Consider the following 9,026-nt stretch of genomic DNA (forward strand, 5'->3'; position numbering starts at 1 on the left):
CTTAGTCTTTAGAGAAGCTTCCGGAATGAAGAACTGGATCAAGCCCCCTCAGGTTCTGACTTTTCTTAGCAAGGCAGGTATAGGGAATGGGCAGTCCTCAGTGAGTCTGGCCTTCACACTCCAATACTATTTGGCTGCCCAATACTATACAGCTGTGTCCTGCCAGGCCTGCTCACTGGACACTCTGCTGGGTGCGTGTCACCAAGCGGCAAACTCCATCAGAACCTTGTGACCCGACTAAGGACAATGTCCTTGGCCTTCTAATCAACATGCTAGGGCAGGCAGCCTCCACAGCTCCGTCTGCTTCTACCCACAGGCTGTGCTCTGAGCGGTCTCCAAGGCTGTAGAGTTGAGGAGGAAATGAGCTGAAGCCACAGCCTGCCCGCCCCTTCTTGTCTCTTTTGGGTCTGGGGTCCTTCTCTGAAGCTGCAGATGTCATAGAGCCATGAGGTGGATGAAATGAAGAGGGGAAAAGCATTCAGAGGGCTCTACAGTTTTCTCAGGTGGCGAAAGTGTCAGTTCTGGGCTTCCTGGGACAGGCAGGCATATCTCTCCAGGTTTAATGATAAACCCGATGCTTATCTTACATGGGGTGGGGAGCCCCTATCCAACTCACCCAACCTGAAGGTGTGGCCTGTGATAGGATCACCCATCCGTGCTTGGCAGATGTGCCTCAGCACTGACCAGCCGAGGATGGCAGGAGGGGACACAGCGTCCCCCAACCCCCCTCTCTCCCCCCACTCCTGCTAACACAAGCTGAGCACTGCCCAGAGCCCTTTTCCTCCTCCTTGGAGTTGCCATGGTGACTGAAGCAGGAGGGACACCCGCTGATCTGGCCCTCTGCCAGTCATCTTTCCCCTTCCCAAGCCCATATTTATTCCAGCTCATAGTCAGTGTTGCTGGGAGCACCTGAAATGGGGTGTCCTTGGTCACAGTTGTGGGCAGGGAGAGGGCTAACTGTGCTGGTGTGTGTGTGTGTGTGTGTGTTTGTGTGTGTGTGTGTGTTTCATTGGCTATGAGATGGCTGTTTCTCTGTCTGTCTCTCTCTCTCTATATATATATGTGTGTGTGGTGTTTATCTTGATGGATGTATGTGTGTGACTGTAGTAGAGTAGTTTTCTCTCTCTCTCTCTCTGGGTGTGGGGGTGGTGTGTGTTTATCTTGATGGCTATATGTGTGTGACTGTAGTGGGATCTCTCTCTCTCTCTCTCTCTCTCCATGTGTGTATGAATGGTGTTGTCTTACTGTTGATGTGTGCATGTGTATATGTAGTATGGTGGTTGAATGAACACACTGGCTACCCAGGGCAACCAGGAAGCCACCTGGATACTTCCTTCCTGTAATAAAGCATCGCAAAAATCCATTCCTTCCTTCCAAAGAGGCTGGTGTCTGGCTCTGGGCTGGGGGTCCTCTGCAAAATAGCTTCACTACGGGGACACTGGAGCTTAAGGAGAGTTCTGCCACATGACTCTTAAAACTTGTATGGTGTAGGAACAGACTTCTGCCTCTGTGTAGGGGACTGGCTGATCCCTGAACTAACTGAGGGAGGCAGTCCTGATGCTAGGCCTGAAGGCTCCAGTGTGGGAGGACAAGATGGCAGCACAGAGTCCATATAAGTCATGGGGGATGTGGGGCTTCCAAAGGGCAGCATCTTGCTTGGGCAGCCCCAGGTGTTCTCCCCGCTGGGATCCCAGCATGTCTGAGGGAGGTGGAAATAAACAGTATTTAGGGAAGGCTCAGCCTGGGGATGTGGAGGAAGGCATCAGCTCCAAGCCGACCTCCCTGAATAGACATGACCCAAGAGCTGCTGCTGAGCTCACAGTGAACACAGTGTGCTCACTGCCCTCTGCTTCCTTCTGGGAGAGCTTCTCAGATCGCAGCAGCACTACAGTGGGCTGGCAAGCAACGAAACCCACTTACCTGTGTTCTCCCAGGGACCTTCACCCAGAAAGGCTTGGTTTGCAGTGTCCTGTGCTAATGGCTGCCCCTCCACTTGGGATTCAATGTTTCTCGCTGCACACCTGAAATAAGATCATCCACAAAGGTTTTCAAACCACACTGCCATTTAGAAACCTTTTCTGCGGCCTGAGCTAGAGAAAACTTACCAAGGGTTGTTCCCCCATAGAAACCCCAAACCAGAGATAGACATCATGCGACTGTCCCAGGATCACATGGCTCCATTTGTGGGGCTAACTAGATTTGGACTTGACTCTTCGGACTCTAAGCAGAGTCCTGCTTTCATAGTCTAAGAAACAGGGAGCCTTGTTTTGCCACACTGAGACACTGTGAGGGAAGAGTCTATGAAAAAAAAAATACGTAAAAGACCTTTGCAAATGCAAAGTGCTAGGTCAGTGCTGAATAATTGATAGGCTTGGCTCCACGGGCCTCCTGCAAGACGCCTGTGAGTTTGCATTCATTTTGCCCAGTGAAAAAAAGTTGCCGAGAAAACCGCCCAGAAAGATGTGTGCCTTCCTACGGGTCTGGGAGAGATCATGGCTCCCAGGGTCCGTACAGCTAATTTTCATCATCCCTGAAAGGAGGGCAGAAAGCATGGAGCTGCTCCAAGGAGGCACCCTGACTCCTCCTCATGTCCCCTATATGGCCCTGGGCTAGAGGTTCTCTGGCAAGTGTGGAGGAAGGTACCCGAGACGCAGAAAAAGAGGGTGAATGCGAGCCCTGAGAACTGAAGAGAAGGAAGGGGTCCTCCTTGATAAGGCAGTCTTGTCACTGTCCCAGCCAACCACCCCATGTGACCACAGAGCTCTCTCCAAAGGCCACAGTGGCTCCAAGGAATCAGGCACAGAATGGCCTCTGGAGCAGTTAGTGGCTTTAAAAGCAGGAAGGCAGCTGCAGTGTGTGTCCTAGCTACATGGGCAGAGCACGCATCCCAGGAAACTCAGGTACGATGTCCCAGTTAAGGATACAGTGGCCCGCTGGAAAATGTCCCAAGGTGGCATTTGTCCCCAGCCCCCTAAACAAGGTAGTTAGGCCTATTCAAGTCCGTGATAATAGGTTCCAACTTCAAGTGAGCAAAAATCAACAAAGCCTGGCTCAAGTGGGAATCTGTCCTATTTGTTTTCTATTTCATTCTGCAAGCTCCCGAGGTCCCAACTGTTTTGCAAGGGTTTCTTAAGAGGATTCCTCGCGCACAGTGTGTCTACTTGAATACCACACCTCCACACCCTATCCAGGAATGCTGACTGGCCAGGGTTGGAGGTCTTCAGGTTTTCTGGTGTTTGGATGGGATACAGTGAAGGGTGCAGTAGGGTTACCACTGATCTAAGTTGGGATGGGGGATGGGACCGTCCAGGGTGGCCTGCAGCTGCCTGCAGGAGCATGCTGTGCCCACACCAGGGCATGGAGAGGTCCTTTGTTCTAAGTGACTGAAGGCCAAAGAGAAAGTGGGTTGTCTAACCCTGTTTTCCATCTTGTCAGTAGAAGCGGCACCTGACGGGCCATATCAGGAGAGGATCTGGTGCTTCTGAGAGATACAAGAGAGGTGAGGGATGGGGCAGAAGGAGATGCTGAAGCCTGGCCACCAGCTACTTCTGTGATGTTGAATGGTCAACTTAACGTCTCAGGCTTAGGGCCCTCACCCATCAGACAGGAGGATCGAACAAGATAAAGCATGTATCTGTCACCTCCTGCCTTGGACTGTGCCTGGCTGACTTGCCTTGCCCCTTGGGAAAGCAGCTTCCTAACCATTACTGCTCAGCAAAGCCATGTCTGTATGTTTTAGAACAGGCAGGCAAGGGCACCAACTTAGTGTCACCTTTCACCCTGTACAAGTTGCATTTAGTCCTCAGATGCCCTGACCAGATTTCTTTATTCCTTCAGGCTAAGGCCACCTTTATAAGAATCCTCTGCGTGACACCGTCCTACAAGGCTTTGCAGGTAGAGAGGAGTTCTGTGTGGTTTCACCGGGCTAGCTGTCCCCAGCTGCATTCGCATGGAGACTCCCTCCTTCCACAGTTCCCCGGGTGGGAAATCCCCTTCCCTTCCAGAGGCAGCAGCACAGGTGTGCTGCTGTTCTCTCTGGTGGCATGAACAGTCAGCAATCAGCAAAGCAAACGTGCTCTTTTTTTTTTCTGGTGTTTTTGAAGACAAGACGTATTCCAGAGGGGTGGGTTGATGACTGAAGTAGTTGGGGGACAGATGGACTTGGAGGCTAAAAGCATCTAGGGAGTACTCCAAGGAGGCGGGGATGGTCAGAGTACCAAGAGGCAGATAGATGGGAGGTCAGAAAGCCCACCCAGGGCAGGACCCCCACTATCTGCTGGAGTGTTTGGAAGCAAATACATCAAAAGATACCTCCCTGTGGGCAGAACTTGCCCTGTCAGGCTTTCTTTTGCTCAAACTTGGTAACAGGCTTGCTGTCACTTTCCCCACCATGTTTTCAGCAGCTACTACCAACCAATCGACAAGACCGATGAGGCAGACAGCACAGCCAGCTTTGTGCCTGGAGCATCTGCCTCTCTGACTACTTGGTTTGCTCAGGCTCACGTCTGTCTTGTGTCCCCGGGGTTTTGCACCTGGGCATGCTCAAAGGCTAGTCATCTGATGTCACTTCTGACTTGGTGGTAGATAGAGGAAAGCCCCACCTCTGAACCCCCACCCCACCCCACCCCTGCACCCCAACCCTGCCCCACCCACATCCCAGCCCCACCTCCTGCATCCCCACCTCACCCCACCCTCTGCACCCCCACCCTGGCCCCTGGCCCCACACTCATTGGCCTCCTGGTCATATGAGTCCTCATCAAAACTTGCTCAAGGCTTCTAAACCCACTTTGCTACCCCAGGTCCCTCCAGCTGCCATTGGTTTGTCCCCAGGCACTTCTCAGAGGCTCTGATGACTTCCTGGAATGAGGAAGTACAAGCCAGCCTTTAAAAGTCAGAGCACTGACCCCTGCACGGCCAAAGCCTGGACCCAGGCAAGTCTGCCTTCAACCTGGAAAATGAGGTCTGACCCAGGTTTTCCCTACAGTCCCACATAACACACCCTGGTAGGGAGTTCTGGGGATCCACCACCAACCAGCCCCCACATATGGATCATGGTACCCTGAAAGGAGTTTTTAGCTCCAGTGAGGAAGGAGGGCTCAGTCTACGCCTGTCCCATTGGGTGGTACTCCGGAAGTGCCTCCATGACGGTAGCTAGCATAGACAAGGGCACTCTTGGAGAGGCTGAGGTGTGAAGAGGACCTGATACAGGGGAGCTATCTTAGAGAACAGGGCCCTCTCCCCTGATGCCCATGGGACTCAGGGCGAGTGTCCACAGGTGATCTGGCATGGTGGCTGGGTGGGCATGGTGGGCATGGTGGCATGGTAGGGTGTGGTGCTCAGGAGGACAGGATGGGAATAGAGTGGGGGTGGAGTCCTATCTCCTTCCCTTTGCTCTCTACTCGAGAGAAGAGGTAACTGTTATTGGGGAGAGAAATGGTCCTAAAGGGACAGGACCCCTGGCCCAGGTCCCCCAGAGTCTGTCAGCCTAGCCTTTATGGAGGCTTAGGGGAGGCTACAGGTGATTGCCAGTTAACGAGGCTCAACTGCCACTTCCTGCTAAGCTCTGGCCCACTAGCCTATCTTACTTGTTTCCCACGCTGAGCTATTCTCCTCCTTCCCGGGGTCTCCTTCATGACGGGTCTGCCTTTCTCCTCCCTCATTGACCTGAAGTGCACTTGAGTATGAGATCCCGTGGGCATTCCTGTAGCCCAGGTAGCCAAGGATGGTCATGAACTTCTGACCCTCTTGCCTCCAACTCCCAAGCACTGGGATTACAAGCAGACACTACCATGTCCGGTCTTGGCCGTGCTGGGTAACAATTTTGGGCTTTATGTATGCAGGGGGGCTTTCCTAGGCAGGGAGATGAGCCCCTCGAGACCGATTTCACGTGGGTGTGAATAGTTTCTTCTGTCTGGGGGCCCGTGGTGGATTCCCAGGCCTCCTGAAGCAATCTTCCTTTAAGAGCATTTGTGGAGTGCAGGAGGTTAGGCATGTGGATGCCTCTGCATTTCCCAAAGCCACACAAACGGCTCCAAGTTTCTTTGCTTCTCAGACTACAAACAGAGAGACTCACACTGCCTCCTCAGAGGGTAATTTTAAGGTTCAAGGGACCAAGGATACGATGGGTTCTCAGCAGTGAGAGTAAGGGCACTCTGGAAAGAGGCGCTGTCACTTTTTATTGCTTGAAGCACAGCGTGTAGTTGCTTTGCCAAGCTCTTGAAAACCACTCTGGCAGGATCTCCCATCCCAAGGATGAGGACAGGCTAACAGGTTCCCTGGTTACTTTGGGTTTGCCAGGGCTTTGATCAGTGAGTCCCAAGCCTGATAGGAGAGAAGAGGAGAGGGGAGGAGAGAGGAAAGAGGAGAAGAGAAGGAGAGGAGAGAGGAGAGAAGAGGGAAGGGGAGAACTCGGGTGTGTGGAAAGGGAAGCTACTTTGGAGACACATCTACTGGGCACTCTCTCTCTCTGTACAGGACTTGGTTTTCATCCAGGAATCTCCAGGAACGACGGGTTTAGTGGAGGGAGGGACAGGGACAGAGAGAATCTGCTTTGAGTGTGAGATGCTGGGGACACCAACCTGTAGCCAACTCATCTTCCAGATGTCCCCATGAGGGGCTATCCACAACAGAATGGGTGCCCACAGAAAGCACATCTGAGAGAAAGCTGCTCCCCCAAGCCCCACCTGTAGACCCTTGTTCTTTCTGGCCATTCAGATGCCCAGGTTCATGGCTGGCCTGCTCGACATTTGGGTGTGCAGTCCCTGGGTATCCCTGGTCGCCTCAGAGTTAGGGATTGAACCCTCGAGGCCAGGAACGCTCTTCTCCCTTAGAAGTGTAAGTGTTGGGGTCACCAGACTAGATGAGTAGCTCTGGACCAGAATTCCAAAGGATGTCTCTCTCTGTCACAGACACACCCCTCCCCACCGAAGTTCCCACCGGGAATTATGCGTAGCCCTGGAAGGGTCAACAGAGAGCTGGGACCTGAGGCATGGAGTCCACACCTGGTACACCACACCTTCCAGAGAGGCCTGAAACCCCAGGAGCAAATGAGAAAGGATCACGCTGTCCTATGGCGGTGATCCCCGCTCCAGGGCTGTGGGATCCAGAGCCCCCCTCCCCGACCCTCCCCGCCACTGTCCACCCTGAAAACGTGGTCTCTGCCAACCCACACTGCCCTGAACCCACCTCTTGCGTCCCAAGCCGCGTCGTCTGAGGTGTCGCGGTCCTTGCCGCCAGCCCTCGCCCGCCCTCGGAGCTCGGCTCCCGCCTCCCGAGCTCCCGAGCTCCCACCTCCCGAGCTCCCGAGCTCCCGAGCTCTCAAGCTCTGCGAATTCTCCGCACCGTTCTTTTTTGAAGGGACGTTCTTTTGCGTTGCGTCAGGGCGGTTGCCTGGCGACCGCAGAGCAATTCTGCCGCCAGCCTCTCGGCGCCACCGCCCGCCTCCCATTCAAGCCTCGGCAGGTCGGCCTCCAGGCACTGCTGGTCCGAACGCGCCCGGGTCCTAAAGACCCTCCAATCTCCCTCCCTGTGCAGGGCCCAGTCCAGCCAGGAGCTCTCGGCAATCCCCAAACGAAATCAAACGCAAACATTCATTTTTCCCCCCATTAAGATCAGAGCCAACTGTCCCATCTAACCACATCCCCGCCCTCCACCCCGCGCGCCCTAAGCATGGCAACGTGGCTTTGCCACTGTCAGCAGTTCGCTGCAGGAGTGGGCTGGGAAAACTGGATGAACTCCACCCAGGAAAGGCTTGGGTTCCTGATCTCAGCAGCAGCCACCAAGTCAGACCACTGGCACTGGCCCGTGCCTGCCACACTATCATAGGACTCTGGCTGGGTGGGCATTTGTGGGCAGTTCTGGCTTACCTCTCAAGTGGCAAAACTGAGACTCGCAACATAAAGGGGAAAGCATGTGGGTAGTGCTGACGGGCCTGACCCGGACCCTGCTGTCCTCCAATTAACGACCTGCGCCCCATTCTTGGACACTGCAGCAGTTGCATCTGTCCGAATACTCTCAAAGTCAGTACCCTGCTCCGTGGGCACCTCGAACTGCTACTAGCACCCAGCGCCTACAGAGAACAGAAGCTGGTCTGTCCTGCTTACAGACTCTTCGGACCATCCTGACCGCAGGCTGGAACTAGGGGCCCACACAAGAGACCAGCTTCCCCTGGAACAAGAGGTTTTGGGGTGATGCCAGAAGGTGGTCTCCTTGTCGTGGACCACCTGGGAGCACCTTCCCTAGATCCCGAAGGGTGTAAGGGTCTTTTCAAGTGAATAACTCTAAGTAATTTCCATCCCATCTTCTCTTGTCCAAAGGCAGCCTCTGTCTCTTAGTCATGTTGCTGTGGTTTTCAGGGATGACCCTTACCCTTTCCTGCTGCCTAGAGAGGCACTTGAGGTGTGATCTTCAACACCGGACGTACCCCTCCCCACTCTCTACTGTGTCTGGACTCTGGGTAGACTGAGTTAGGAGTGTGGACAGCAGTATGAAGATTGTCAAGTGGCTAGTTAGCTAGGGGCCACGCCTGCCACCGGAATGCTTCTGTATGTCAGCTGACGTCTCGGCCGAGAGATGCTAGAGAACTTGCTTGAGCTCAGTGTGGGCTGAGAACCTCATGGAAGGGCTCAGCAGTGGTCTGCAACATGTTCCAGGGTGTGTGTGTGTGTGTGTGTGTGTGTGTGAAACCCAGCAACCCCTGTGACTTGTACACAACCCAGGGGTGGAAGTAGGGCCCTCCTACAGCAAACAGGCAGGACCCAGAGGTGTGGAAGACCAGGGCCTTAGCTTCCCACAGCTACATTTGAGGGTCACCCTTTCACATTCGTCACCTGCACCTCCGCTGAGGCAAACTTCACCTTTGAGGTTTGGGAATTAAAATACAAAACATCCATCCCATCACCATTTTCCTGCATTGGTTCTTCACCCATTCAATAAAGGCATACTATCTGGTAAATATTAGACTCTACTTAGGGCTCATGAGGACCACCTTAGATAAAAGTCTTTGACCTTGCCAGGTTACAAGGTGG

At 53.7% G+C, this 9,026-nt stretch overlaps 1 protein-coding gene across 1 annotated transcript in view; it reads right to left on the reverse strand.

Moving 5' to 3' along the window:
• Positions 1-7,633, reverse strand: part of FAM167A (family with sequence similarity 167 member A) — a 31,917-nt gene extending 24,284 nt beyond the window's left edge. The window contains exons 1-2 of the mRNA XM_084767731.1: positions 7,186-7,633; positions 1,921-2,021 (exon numbers count right to left, since the gene is read on the reverse strand). The gene's annotated coding sequence lies outside the window, so the exon portion shown is untranslated. The remainder of the gene's footprint in view (positions 1-1,920; positions 2,022-7,185) is intronic.
• Between the last annotated feature and the right edge of the window lie 1,393 nt (positions 7,634-9,026).

This window comes from Acomys minous (assembly GCF_964271855.1).
Source record: "Acomys minous genome assembly, chromosome: 18".
In the NCBI taxonomy this organism is placed as follows: domain Eukaryota; kingdom Metazoa; phylum Chordata; class Mammalia; order Rodentia; family Muridae; genus Acomys; species Acomys minous.